Below are 15,088 nucleotides of genomic sequence, written 5' to 3'. Positions count from 1 at the left end.
AGACCGGTTAGCCTGACTTCAGTGCCAGGAAAAATAGTGGAAAGTGTTCTAAACATCAAAATCACAGAACATATAGAAAGACATGGTTTAATGGAACAAAGTCAGCATGGCTTTACCCAGGGAAAGTCTTGCCTCACAAATCTGCTTCACTTTTTTGAAGGAGTTAATAAACATGTGGATAAAGGTGAACCGGTAGATATAGTATACTTGGATTTTCAGAAGGCGTTTGACAAAGTTCCTCATGAGAGGCTTCTAGGAAAAGTAAAAAGTCATGGGATAGGTGGCGATGTCCTTTCATGGATTGCAAACTGGCTAAAAGACAGGAAACAGAGAGTAGGATTAAATGGGCAATTTTCTCAGTGGAAGGGAGTGGACAGTGGAGTGCCTCAGGGATCTGTATTGGGACCCTTACTGTTCAATATATTTATAAATGATCTGGAAAGAAATACGACGAGTGAGATAATCAAATTTGCAGATGACACAAAATTGTTCAGAGTAGTTAAATCACAAGCAGATTGTGATAAATTGCAGGAAGACCTTGTGAGATTGGAAAATTGGGCATCCAAATGGCAGATGAAATTTAATGTGGATAAGTGCAAGGTGATGCATATAGGGAAAAATAACCCATGCTATAATTACACGATGTTGGGTTCCATATTAGGTGCTACAACCCAAGAAAGAGATCTAGGTGTCATAGTGGATAACACATTGAAATCGTCGGTTCAGTGTGCTGCGGCAGTCAAAAAAGCAAACAGAATGTTGGGAATTATTAGAAAAGGAATGATGAATAAAACGGAAAATGTCATAATGCCTCTGTATCGCTCCATGGTGAGACCGCACCTTGAATACTGTGTACAATTCTGGTCGCCGCATCTCAAAAAAGATATAATTGCGATGGAGAAGGTACAGAGAAGGGCTACCAAAATGATAAGGGGAATGGAACAACTCCCCTATGAGGAAAGACTAAAGAGGTTAGGACTTTTCAGCTTGGAGAAGAGACGACTGAGGGGGGATATGATAGAGGTGTTTAGAATCATGAGAGGTCTAGAACGGGTAGATGTGAATCGGTTATTTACTCTTTCGGATAGTAGAAAGACCAGGGGACACTCCATGAAGTTAGCATGGGGCACTTTTAAAACTAATCGGAGAAAGTTCTTTTTTACTCAACGCACAATTAAACTCTGGAATTTGTTGCCAGAGAATGTGGTTCGTGCAGTTAGAATAGCTGTGTTTAAAAAAGGATTGGATAAGTTCTTGGAGGAGAAGTCCATTACCTGCTATTGAGTTCACTTAGAGAATAGCCACTGCCATTAGCAATGGTTACATGGAATAGACTTAGTTTTTGGGTACTTGCCAGGTTCTTATGGCCTGGATTGGCCACTGTTGGAAACAGGATGCTGGGCTTGATGGACCCTTGGTCTGACCCAGTATGGCATTTTCTTATGTTCTTATGTTCTCTCCAGTTTGCTATTTTACATCTTCCCTCTTTTGTTGTAATGATATCTGATTGCTATTTTATGCATCTTTTTTCTTCTATAGTTGAAAAATTGCATTGAGAAGGCAGGACCCTTGGGCATTCCCTCCTCTCCCCCCCCCCCCCCAATACCCCAATAAATGCACAGATATACCAATTGGAATACCAACAGGCTGCAATTTACTATCAGTAAACAATAACTCAAGCCTACACGATAAATACATACTTCTTCATCAACACATGCCCCTTCACCGCCAACAAGTATGTCACCACGTCCCAGTGACATACTGCCGCTGCATCCCCCTTCCCCTCCTTACCTCACAGCCGCTGCAATTACCCCTGCTACATCCCAGCAAGGAAAACCTACAGCACATACAACCTCCACTATGAGTGCCTATCACGTGTAGCACCTGCCCTGCCATGACCCGCACATGACAAAGTTCTAAAATTAACAATGACCAAACATTAGGCTTGGGTTACTTGCCACAAACAAGGCCCACGCAGGTCCTTCCTAGCAACAGCCACAAATTCCCTACAGGACCAAACCACCAAATCATTCCCCCCTGTTGCGCCGGAGGTGGACCCTTGGGCTGAGGTGGGGTTGATGCTACCCTTGGGAAGGATCCTACAGGTCCCTACCGTTGGAAGGCAGAGAGGTCTGACGGACGGAGGCCAGCTGGTGCTTCACCAATATCAGCCTCGTTCCCCCTGGATTGAATTTTTGGGTTCCGGGGTCGGCTGGACTTAGGTGGCCTCCGACAGTGGTCGTCGATGAGTGGATCGAGGTCAGCCCCAAGGCAGCAACCAGTGTAAGTAACAATCTGTACTGGACGAGACGGAGTCCCGGGCGCCAATAGGAACACAGTCTGACAGAGGGCACCCGAACAAGAGCAGGCCGAAGCCTGAATGAGCCATGTTCAGGACAAAGGCCGAAGAGTAAGCAAGCTGGGTTCAGGGCTGGTGGCAGGCTGGAAGCAGTGGCAAGCAAGGCTGAGGTCTGGATGAGGAGAGAGTCAAAGGATGGTCAGACGAAGCAGAAATCTGGAGAGAAGCAATGGCGTAGTCAGGCAATGCAGAGGTCCGAGGGCTGGAGGAAGACAACTGAGTAGTCAGGCGATGCAGAAGTCAAACCAGGTTAGGAATCCGAAGGAGAGACGAAGGAACAGGAACAAGGAAAAAGGAATAAAGGCAATCAGGATCAGGAACAGAAGAAGAAACAAGCACTCGACTAGTGAGGGGACCTGTTGCAAAGGCAATTTGAGAGACCGGAGCCCGGCCTTATATACCGGAGCTTAGCTGACATAATCATCCGGGGCCACAGCCAGGTTCCCGCCGCGGGCCCTATTAAAGGATCAGCTGTGCGCGCGTGCCTAGGTAGGGGCGCAGCATTGGTCGGGATGACGTCTCTCCGCGGGCCACGCAGACAGGCCCGGCGTGGGGCATCAGGAACTATAGCAGAACCGGAGGCCCCAGGGGCGGCCCAAGGACGGAGCCGGCGGCCAACAGCCGCCAGAGACGAGGGACCAGGTGCTGGATCACTTTGAGAGAGGTGAGGGGGCTGAGCGGCGGGTCTACTGCGGCCGGTGCACATAACACCCCCTGGATGCAGAACCATAACTTCCAATGCCTCCCCAACAAGTCCTGAAGCACCATCTGATTCCAGCGCATTTCGTGCTTCCTGAACCAATACACCTGCTTTTCAACTGCTGCTAGTCCACGATCCAAGCTATAAAACCACTGCATAGCTCTGCAATATGCCCAATGCACAAATGAATGGCCCATGACCCAGGCACACTCATAATCGACTCCATCCTCCCGCCACTCTCAAAAATATAAGAAACGAGATTAAACATCACCCCAACAACCCCAAAAGGATCCCCACAAATCCTGCCTTGCATATGATGCAAACACCTTGGTATGCCAAAGACCAATATCCTGAATCTGATTTTCCAACAAACCCGCCTCTGCAGCAGTGGTGGCCACACCAATCCTGAATGAATGCGTTTTAGACAGATTCACATTCCATCCCACATGCTCTATCACCAACCATAAAACATTCGCAAATTGATAGCGTATCACTGGAGAACCATCAGCATGAACCAAAAAATGTGCCTCGACTGCTGGCCTGATTTGCAAAAAGGCTTGTGCACAGCTAACAGTACACACCAGAAAGTTCACTGCACGTTCCAGTGTAATAGTGTGCCCCTTCCCACCTTAATCAACCTTAGACCTGTTGACCCAAAATGAAACTCGATTCTTGAAAAAAGATACATTTGCCCTCAACAACTCCGCACTCCTCGGGTACACCCGATTCAGCCACCAATTTGCTCACTAGCAAAGCCCCAAAAAAGGCAAATGAAAACGTAACTCAAAACAGCACCACTTCATAATCTGACCAACAGCCCTCTGAGAAATGCTGCAAAATAATTAGCAACTCCTCATAATGAAGCGGTCTATGCTTGTCTTTCACTACCCTCCCCCTAACCCCTAACATACGCTTGACTACCAAACTAACCATAGGATTGCCCCAACCCAAAATCTTTTGAAAAAAAATGCAAAACCCACCAACTGCACCCACACAGTCACCAACGAATACCCAGACTGCTTTGCCCACAAAATATAATGTAAAATTGCTGATTCAGGAGTCAGCCCCCCACACCACCTGCCAGCACACAGCATCTCAATCCTGCAGGTATGATGCCCAGGTTCTTGACGCCTTAGAAATGGCCCATGCTCCATCAGGCCAAACTTCCAAAGGTATTCTGAAACATCTGCTCCCATCACATCCCTTGCAGGGCCAATCTCTGGAAGACATCATACTTAAAATGAGAAAGAGTGTCTGCTATTGAGTTGTCCACCCTGGGAACATGCCTGGCAGTAGCCAAACATTCTAGCTCAAACATACCACCAATTCCTGCAACAAAGCTGCCACCATCTCATGGCTGCACACCAGAACAAAACCTGCCTATCTCACAGACGGTGGCCTCACAAAGCCAAAGCCACCACCATGGGAAACAACTCCAAGAAAATTATGTTCCTGGTGACACCACTCTTCACTCATGCCTGAGTCCACCTACTGATGCACCAAGCCCCCCCTCCCCCGCCAGTACACCTCCTGCATAATACAAACCCCATTAAAGGAGTCCAAAAAGGTTTCCCAAACCATCAACTCCTCCTTGACCCTTCTAGAGATCTGAATAAAATGATGCTGCCTCTGAACCCCCAAAGTAGAAGCTGATAACTGCCTTATAAAAGCCCAACTCAATGGAATCACCCTACATGCAAAGTTCAGAGACCCAATTAAAGACTGCATCAACTTCAACGTCACCTTGGCAGAACCCATAGCCTTACCAGCTCATGCAATCTCTGGAACTAATCCACCGGTAACCTAGACATCATGACATCCAAGCCCAATTCAGTCCCCAAAAAGGTAAGCCTTCCCATCGGACCCTCTCAAATGCTCCAGCCATCTTCAAAAACCTACATAGCAACTTGGCAAACAAGAAATCATCCAAATAAGAACATGCCATACTGGGTCAGACCAAGGGTCCATCAAGCCCAGCATCCTGTTTCCAACAGTGGCCAATCCAGACCATAAGAACCTGGCAAGTACCCAAAAATTAAGTCTATTCCATGTTACTGTTGCTAGTAATAGCAGTGGCTATTTTCTAAGTCAACTTAATTAATAGCAGGTAATGGACTTCTCCAAGAACTTATCCAATCCTTTTTTAAACACAGCTATACTAACTGCACTAACCACATCCTCTGGCAACAAATTCCAGAGTTTAATTGTGCGTTGAGTAAAAAAGAACTTTCTCCGATTAGTTTTAAATGTGCAACGTGCTTACTTCATGGAGTGCCCCCTAGTCTATTATCTGAAAGAGTAAATAACCGATTCACATCTACCTGTTCTAGACCTCTCATGATTTTAAACACCTGTATCATATCCCCCCTTAGCCATCTCTTCTCCAAGCTGAAAAGTCCCAACCTCTTCAGCCTTTCCTCATAGAGGAGCTGTTCCATGCCCTTTATCATTTTGGTAGCCCTTCTCTGTACCTTCTCCATCGCAATTATATCTTTTTTGAGATGAGGCGACCAGAATTGTACACAGTATTCAAGGTGCGGTCTCACCATGGAGCGATACAGAGGCATTATGACATTTTCCGTTTTAGTCACCATTCCCTTTCTAATAATTCCCAACATTCTGTTTGCTTTTTTGACTGCCGAGGCACACTGAGCCAACTATTTTCAATGAAGTTAGCATGGGGCACATTTAAAACTAATTGGAGAAAGTTCTTTTTTAATCAACGCACAATTAAACTCTGGAATTTGTTGCCAGAGGATGTGGTTAGTGCAGTTAGTACAGCTGTGTTTAAAAAAGAATTGGATAAGTTCTTGGAGGAGAAGTCCATTACCTGCTATTAAGTTCACTTAGAGAATAGCCACTGCCATTAGCAATGGTAACATGGAATAGACTTACGGGCGGATTTTCAAAGCCCTGCTCGCGTAAATCCGGGCGGATTTACGCGAGCCGGGCCTTGTGCGCTGGCGCGCCTATTTTCCATAGGCCGCCGGCGCGCCCAGAACCCCGGGACGCGCGTAGGTCCCGGGGTTTTTCGGAAGGGGGCCTGTCGGGGGTGTGTCGCGTAGATTTACGTCTGCTTCTCGCAGGCGTAAATCTACGGATAAAGGTAAGGGGGGGTTTAGATAGGGCCGGGGGGTGGGTTAGGTAGAGGAAGGGAAGGTGAGGGGAGGACGAAAGAGAGTTCCCTCCGAGGCCGCTCCGATTTCGGAGCGGCCTCAGAGGGAACGGAGACAGGCTGCGCGGCTCGGCACGCGCCGGCTGCCCAAAATCGGCAGCCTTGCGCGCGCCGATCCAGGATGTTAGAGGCTACGCGCGTATCTTATAAAATCCAGTGTACTTTTGTTTGCGCCTGGTGCGCAAACAAAAGTACGCGAACGCGCTTTTTAAAAAAATCTACCCCTTAGTTTTTGGGTACTTGCCAGGTTCTTATGGCCTGGATTGGCCACTGTTGGAAACAGGATGCTGGGCTTGATGGACCCTTGGTCTAACCCAGTATGGCATTTTCTTATGTTCTCTCCAGAATCGGCCCTCAGCTCCTGGAACAATCTTACCCAAGACATAGCCAACAAATTATGCCCCCTCACCACTCGTATGCAACACCATGCAGCCTCAAACAACAAACCATGGTACACCGCAGAATTGCACCAAATAAAAAACGACCTCAGACTGAAAAAAGAACGTGGCAAAAAAACCTTACCCCACAAAATGCCTCCTCTTACAAATCAACCTTACACAGCTATCACCTCTCAATTCAAAAAACTAAGTGCGACCACTATGCCGCCAAAATACTCCAATACATTTACAATCCCAAAGCCTTGTTCGCCTATGTTACTGCCCTTACCAAATCTACACCCCCTCCTATTGCAGACAACGAAGCTAGCACAAAATGTCAGGAACTTGCCCTCTTCTTCCACAACAAAATAACTAACATACTCCTCCGATTCACCCCCACAGCCTCCCCTACATCTGCCAACCACCACACCACCACACTAGATGCCATTGACCTTACATCCTCCAGGGAAATCAAATCTATTCTCAAAAAAATCAAGCCTGCTTCACACCACTGAGACACCATCCCCACCAAAACCCTCCTTACCATTCCCAGTACTATTGCCAAACTGGTAGCGGACATTATAAACTGCTCCCTCTCCACCGGCACAATCCCAGATTCACTAAAACACACAGTTGTTAAACCCCTGATCAAAAAACCATCTCTAGACCCCAAAGATCTAGCTAATTACCGTCCCATCTCTAATCTTCCCCTCATCACCAAAATCATGGAAAAGCTTGTAAACACCCAACTTATGGACTACCTGGAAGACAACCACATCCTCCACCCTTCTCAATTTGGATTTCGGCAGAACTTGAGCACCGAAACGCTACTTCTCTCCCTCACTGACACCCTCCTCACTGCCTAGACCATGGTCATAGCTTCATCATCGCCTTTCTTGACATATCCGCAGCCTTTGACACGATAAGCCACAACCTTCTCATTTCACTTCTAGCTGACATTGGTATCTCCTGTGCAGCCCTCCTCTGGTTCAAATTTTACCTAACTGTCAAAATAGGTATCTCTGAATCCACACATTTCTCCCTCTCACAAGGAGTTCCCCAAGGCTCCTCACTGTCCTCCACCCTATTCAATATTTACCTACTGCTACCTACTTTCAACACTCGGCCTCAAATTCTACATATATGCTGATGATGTACAAATCATACCAATACAGGAATCCATCCCTACTACACTAAAATTCTGGAAGAAATGCCTCGCATCTATAAATTCCCTCCTCACCGATCTTCATCTTGCCCTTAACTCCACAAAAACTGAACTCCTCCTCATTCACAATCATCAAACACTTAAGCTCTCGTCTGCCAATGACCCAGCTTTCAGCACATTCACCACACAGTCTCCAGTACGAACCCTTGGTTTTCTGATTGACCCACACCTAAGCCTAAAGAAACACATTAACTCTGTCCTAAAAGAAGGCTTCTTTAAACTCAATGTCATAAAAAAGCTCAAACCTTTACTCTTCACCCATGACCTCAGAACTGTCATCCAAGCCACCCTATCTTCCAAGCTGGACTATTGCAACTCACTGTATCTAGGCCTTCCCTACTCCTCTATCAAACCTCTCCAGATGTTACAGAACGCCACCGCAAGAATCATAATGAATGCACGCAATTCAGACCACATAACCCCCTTCCTCAAAGAATTACACTGGCTCCCTATATTATCTCGCATCCTGTTCAAGACCCTCACCATTATGCACAAATCCATCCACAAAAGTAACTCCAACTGGCTCAGTGAACCTTTCCAATTCAAGCAGTCCGCCCGCCCAACCAGAGCAAACTTCAAAGGTACCCTACATATTCCAACGCTCAAGCAAGCCCATCTCTCATCCACCAGGGACCACGCATTATCTATCACTGGACCTACAGGATGGAATACCCTACCCACAAACCTCCACCTTGAGCCATGCCCCTTTAAATTCAGGAAAATGCTAAAGACCTGGGTCTTCCATCAGGCCTTCCCAGACTAGTTCTTGCTACCCCCCTCCCTCTACGCCCCCCCTCTCATCTACCTCAACTCTACCAATCTCAAAGTCATATGTAAATATGTTTTCATACTAATATGTTATTACATTAATATTTTAATATATTAATACATTAATCTTAATATGTTTTTTCTCTCTAGTTTTATCCTTCATGCTCTCCATTAGAGCCTTTTCTTGCTGCAGCACCGTTGTTGCAACATGTTACTCTTGTCCCTCCCCCCCCCCCCCCCCCCCCCCCCCCCGTTCATTGTATTTTCCACCTTTTGTTTTTGATGTAAACCGATATGATGTTCACTCGAATATCGGTATAGAAAAGCTGTTAAATAAACAAATAAATAACCCACAACCAAATTTTTTGCTTACGTTTGCTTTCTTTTGCTCAGCTCTTTTTGGGGCTTATTTATTAAGATCTAATTTTTTTAGTGTTTAACAATGGAACATTAGCGCTTTTCCTAGCATGTAGACAGGTGGATTCAGGACGAGTGGGTTTATGCTCCCCTGCCAGCAGATGGAGACGGAGCAAGCTGACAACACAGTATATTAGGGATGTGAATCGGATCCGATATCGGATCCGATTCTGGTTCCGATTCACATCTCTATAGATGTGAATCGGATCCGATATCGGATGTGAATCGGATCCAATATCGGATCCGATTCACATCCCTACAGTATATATAACCTTGCAGTGACCCCAGCCTACCAGTATTCTCTGTCTTCAGCAGATGGTGGACGTGTATCTCCTGTGGGGGATTGCTTTGAGCTTTTTGAAAGGAGAAATTTGAAATTCTAAATTCAGGAAAAGAAAGCCCCACTCTCCTGTGGTGATACATAAATTTTCCTCCCTCAGTTGAGAATTCCTCAGGTGATTTCTGTGATCCCTCAGAGGTGTTCCTTGGTCCAGTAGCTGCTAGCAACTTCTTGCAATGCGAAGCTTCCTTGATTCTTCAGTCGCAAGAGAGATCCAAAGTCCTTGGGTATCAATGCTCTCGTGTAGGAATGGCCGGAGGACAAGTTGCTATATGCCTTTCTCCTGTGCCCATGTTGGGCAGTATGATTCGGAGGGTTGAGGGTCACAGAATGATGGTTTGTTTGGTGGCATCAGATTGGCCCAGGAGACCATGGTATGTGGATCTACGACGGCTCCTGGTAGACTCCCCCCTCTGGTTTCTGGCGCACAGGAATCTGTTGCAGCAGGGACCTGTTCTTCATGAAGATCCATCTGGATTTTGTCTTACGGTATGACCCTTGAGAGGGCTTGGTTACTAAAGCTTGGATATTCTACTGCAGTGATTGCCACCTTGCTATGAGCAAGAAAGTTCTTAACTTCCTATGTGCGGATTTGACGAGTGTTTGAGGCTTGATATGAAGATTGAGGTGTTTTTCGTCATTCAGTTAAAATCCCACTCATTTTTTAATTTTTGCAAGATGGATTGAATAAAGGATTGGCCCTTAATTCCTGTTTCAGGGGGTGAGGTGAATCCTTATTGACTTATCCAGATATGGCCCGTTTCTTGAAAGGGGTGAAACATATTCGTCCTCCCTTGTGGTTACTGGTATCCTTGTGGAGTTTTAATCTGGTTTTGGATTTCTTGGCGGTCTCTATGTTTTGACCAATGCATAGCCTTTCTTTGTGGTTACTAACCTTGAAAACATTGAAAAATTTGTTCTGCACGTCGAATATCCGAGCTGCAGGCCTTGTCTTGCTGGAAGCCATTCCTTCGAGTGACTCCAGAGGTGATACAGCTACGTGCTGTTCCTTCCTTTTTGCTAAAAGTGGTCTCAGATTTTCACTTGAATCAGTCTATTTCCCTGCCATCTCTGGATAGGGAGAGAGATGCGGTGGAATATTGCCTGTTGTGACCCTTGGATGTCAGGAGACATATTAGGGTAGATTTTAAAAAATTGCGTACTTTTGTGTGCGCACCAGGCGCAAACAAAAGTACGCGTAGCCGCGCGTATCTTATAAAATCCGGGGTCGGTGCGCGCAAGGGGGTGCACATTTGTGCAACCTGCGTGCGCCGAGCCCAGCGCGCGCTGCCTGTTCCCTCGCCCTCTCCCACCTTCCCCTCCCTTCCCCTCCCTTCCCCTACTAACCCACCTCCCCGGCCCTATCTAAACCCCCCCTTACCTTTATTCCATGATTTACGCCTGCGAAAAGCAGACGTAAATCTGCGCGCGTCGGCCGGCTGCCCCGCTCCGTGTTCCGGTCCCGGGGGCTGGTCCGGAGGCCGTGGCCACGCCCCCGGGCCGAAACCACGCCCGCATCGCCGCCCCCAAAATGCCGCGTCATTCGGCCACGCCCCCAACACGCCCCCTCCCGCCTCTTTTAAAAAAACCCGGGACTTACGCGCGTCCCGGGGCTCTGCGTGCGCCGGCGGCCTATGCAAAATAGGTGCGCGCAGGCCATTTAAAATCCGCCCCATTGTGAGATATCCGGAGGTTTCTAAACCTTTCTGGAAGATGGATCGCCTGTTTCTCCTTCATGGTGGAAGTAAACAGGGCAAGCCAGCTTCACAGGCTATAATAGCTCGCTGGATTAAGGAGGTAGTCACGGCCATGTATGTGAATACTGAAAAGCTGTTACCTAGTCAGGTTAGGGCTTATTCCATTAGGTCTCAGGCAGTGTCTTGGGGGGAAGTTAGATTGTTGTCTCCCATCAACATTTGCTGAGCTGCAAATGTCGATGGGCAATAATCATCTGGATGTGCAGGCCCAGGAGGACGCAGCCTTTGCATGTATGGTTTTGACAGGACCAAGGGCAGCTTCCCAGTTTAATCGAGAGTAGCTTGAGTACATCCTACTGGTTCTGAATTCATCTGTCTGGGCTCTAGGAAATGAGAATTTTCTGCTTACTTGATAATTTCCTTTTCCTTAGACCAGGCAGATGAATTCATCTTCCCACCCTTAGCTGCTGAATTATTGTGTTATGGTCCTCCTGCATGGCTACATGTTCCCTGGAGTTACTGGTGTTAGTCCAGTCCTAGACTAGTGTTAATGCATTCTTTTTCTTTTTTTTTAATTTTCGCTTTATTAATTATAATAATAATTTCACAAAAAAAACAAACATGTTGTAATGCCTCCTCTGGCCGATGGACTCCAAAACTCAGCCTCTCTAGGGTCCAGTCTTGGAGAGGGCTGTCCTGGACACTTGAAAACTCAAATAGAAATCATTTACAGTTTTTCTCCACAAGTCCCCAGAAGGGATTTGAACCATCCTGGGTCTGGCTGTAAGGCAGATGCTCTCCCTGCTAAGCCAGCCAGCAAAGGCTGGCTTTGAAAGTGAACCTTAAGTCTCTAGCTTTGTCTTTTAGTCCTCTGTGACAGCCAGCACAAAAGAAACTAATTTCAATAAGTTCTCCAAGGTCAAAGTCTGGCCAATGGGCCTAACTGCCACCTCCCACCGTACCTCTGGGATATCAAACTTTTCCCCAGAGATACAACCACCCACTTGGCAGTTTTCTTGGTAAGGTGTCCTTAAAGCAGGTAATTCCAAACAAATAGGAGCTTTTTTTGTATCCACAAGCTCACCTTCCTTGGGAAGGTGAGCTTGTGGATACAAGCTCACCTTCCCAAGGAAGGTTGCTGTCCTTCTTCGCACTATAGAGGCAACATCCAGGGTCAAAGTCTCCAGAGTAAATGGTCGCAAGGTCCTGTTCTGTCCTCCTCAGTCCCTGGCAGGAGACTGAGACTGCTCTGATAGGGACTCCTTTTTATATGGTGTAGACTCCTCCTCCAGTAGCGAGGTATTGGCTTCTGGATCTCCACCCTCTATTTCCCACACCTGCGTCTTTTCTTTCTCTCTGCTTATAGGGGGAAGGAACCAGTGTGCGTCCTTGACTTTGTGTCGCCGGGTTTTTTCTTTCCCCCCTTTCTGGGATTTTTGCTTCCAGGGAATTTTTGTTCCTGAGGCTTTGGCCTACCTCCTCGGGCTGGAATATAGATCCTATCATACATGTAAATAGATAAGGACATTAGTATGAATATAAAATACAAAGAAAATATTTAGGAAATAAATCAGTATAATATCCTAGGTACCATGCAATAAGGAAGCCAAGATTCTAGAGAGTGTTTCCAAACAGCAAAACAAATTTAGGCAATTAAGGAGAGATAGCCTCGACATTTCTACATTACGATAATTATTTAGTTGGCTATATTTCCTAACAGAGCATAAGAGTCTAAAAAGGACTTCAATTGAGCAGGTTCAAAATATATATATTTTACATTATTAATTTTCATAATGCATTTACAAGGACATCAAATTGTAATCTGAGCTTCTATTTGTCTAGCTTGATGACAAAGAGCTAGAAATTCCTTCTTCCTCTGCTGAGTAGATTTTACTATATCCGGGAAAATCCACAATTTCTGTCCATAATATGTAATATGTCTATTACAAAGAAATAATTTGAGAACCAAATATCAGTTGGAAAGATAAACTTAACCAATAACATCCCATGCTTTTCAACTTGTTCTTCTCCTGAAGATTCCAAAAAGCAGATAAATCAGCAATAGGAGTTACCGAACCCAGTGATTGAGAGGATATATCATCTCTTTTATCAAAAAATATAAAATAAATTTTAGCAAGAGGTGGCAATGCATCAGTCAAAATTTTCAAAATCTCTTTGAGATATTTTTTAAATTGGTCCCGAGGGGAAACGTGAAACCTGAGGAAAATTCAAAACTCTTAAGTTCAAATATCTCATATCATTTTCAATGTTCTCAAGTCTCTTTAAGTGGACCATATCTCCCAGTTTTAATACAGATTGAATCTTCTGAATTTGAATTACTTTCTGCTCCATGTCCTCTAACTTATTGGCATGTGAAGTAACCAAGTGTTCTTAAGATTGTATTCGATTATTTATATCCATTATTAAAGAAATTAAAGAAGAAATAGACTTTTCCAAAGTCATTATCGCAGACCACACTGAATCTAATGTGATAAGAGAGGGTTTAACCAAGGTAACTTTGGGAATAGAGCCAACCATATCTAAGACGCCAGGATTTACCACACTACCGTGGCCATTAGCAGATCCTTCTTCCCCCATGGAAGTCGACACCATAGCAGGCAAATCATGGTGTTCTGAGTCCTACCCCGAAGTATGTTGACCCAATGACTGAAGTAAGGTGGTAAGATTTTCACTTATTTTGGGTTTCCCAACTTGAACAGAGGGATTTGCCCCAGCGACCTCCGGTGGTAACTGGTCTGTTCCCAGGCGTTCCACCAGTCAATCTAATCCAAGGGTCGGGTCGCGAAAGGAGGGGGAGGGAGTTATCAGCGCTCCAGGACACAACAATGTTTATGAAGCAAGTGACGCCGGCATATGCTCCATGCTGGCAGTCACAGCGCTTTTTATGCCTGGAGTTTGGCTGGGGTCAGTGATGAAAAAGCCCTCAATTCTTGTTGAACCGGGCCAACTGGGGAGGAAACTGGGGCTGCCTCCCTCAGTTTACCCTTACGCTTAGTATGAGGCATACTTGCAGAAAGCGACCAAGAAGGAAGGAAAAAAAAACCACACAGAGCAGAGCTGATCAAACGTGTCTCTCCTTCAGAATGCCATCTTGGCTCCCAAGAATGCATTCTTTTTCTAAACTCTGTTTCCTGTTGGCTGAGTACTAAAATGGTTATCTGGTAGGCTGATGTCACTGCAGGAGTATACATACTGTGAGGGCAGCTTTGCTCCGTCTCCATATGCTGGTAGAGGTGCATAACCCACTGATTCTGAATTCATCTGTCTAGTCTAAGGAAATGGAAATTATCAGGTAAGTAGTAATTTCTCATTTTCCCTGAACCTTTTTCAGAGCTAGGAGTAGAGGAGATAGTTTCTTTTTTTATTTTCTTAACTACTTTTGGAATTTTTCCATAATTGTTCTTTCATGATACAAGTGTAGAGTATGTTGTGTAGATCAGTGAAACAAACTTCTGCTTTAGTGCTTTTTGATTTGTATTTTTTTTTAGACAGAATGTGAAAAATGTACAAGAGTGTGAAGACTTCTGCAAGGCTCTGTATCTGTGCATCCCATTGGGCAGAGGGCCTGACTATTTTGCTACAGAAGCTGGGTTGTGGTGGGGACCTATCAGCCTTTCAGAAATAGACTATTGCCCCGGGTACACTCAAGCTAAGGTCACTTCTGCCTCACCCACCATTCAGATAGAAAATATCTTTAAGAGTTGTCATGCCATGGCATGTTCTACCTGTAGATGCTGTGTTTTAGGGACACATCCAAAACTAGGAGCACTGATGTAAATGCAATCCAGGGGTCTAGTAAGATCTGCCCAGCTGAAGTCCCAAGCTATTGTAATATGTTCTCTGAGTTCCATTCAGAGTCTCGAGTGCTTGCACTTTCCCTTAGGTGCCAGTGATTTTATCCACCTGTTTGGCCACCTTAAGATCATCAGATACAATGACTCCCAGATCCTTCTCTTCTTTCATACTTGTAAGAATTTCACCCCCTATACTGTACCTCTCCCTTGGGTTT

This window comes from Rhinatrema bivittatum, chromosome 1 (genome assembly GCF_901001135.1).
Source record: "Rhinatrema bivittatum chromosome 1, aRhiBiv1.1, whole genome shotgun sequence".
In the NCBI taxonomy this organism is placed as follows: Eukaryota; Metazoa; Chordata; class Amphibia; order Gymnophiona; family Rhinatrematidae; genus Rhinatrema; species Rhinatrema bivittatum.
Note: the sequence above shows the minus strand (reverse complement) of the source record.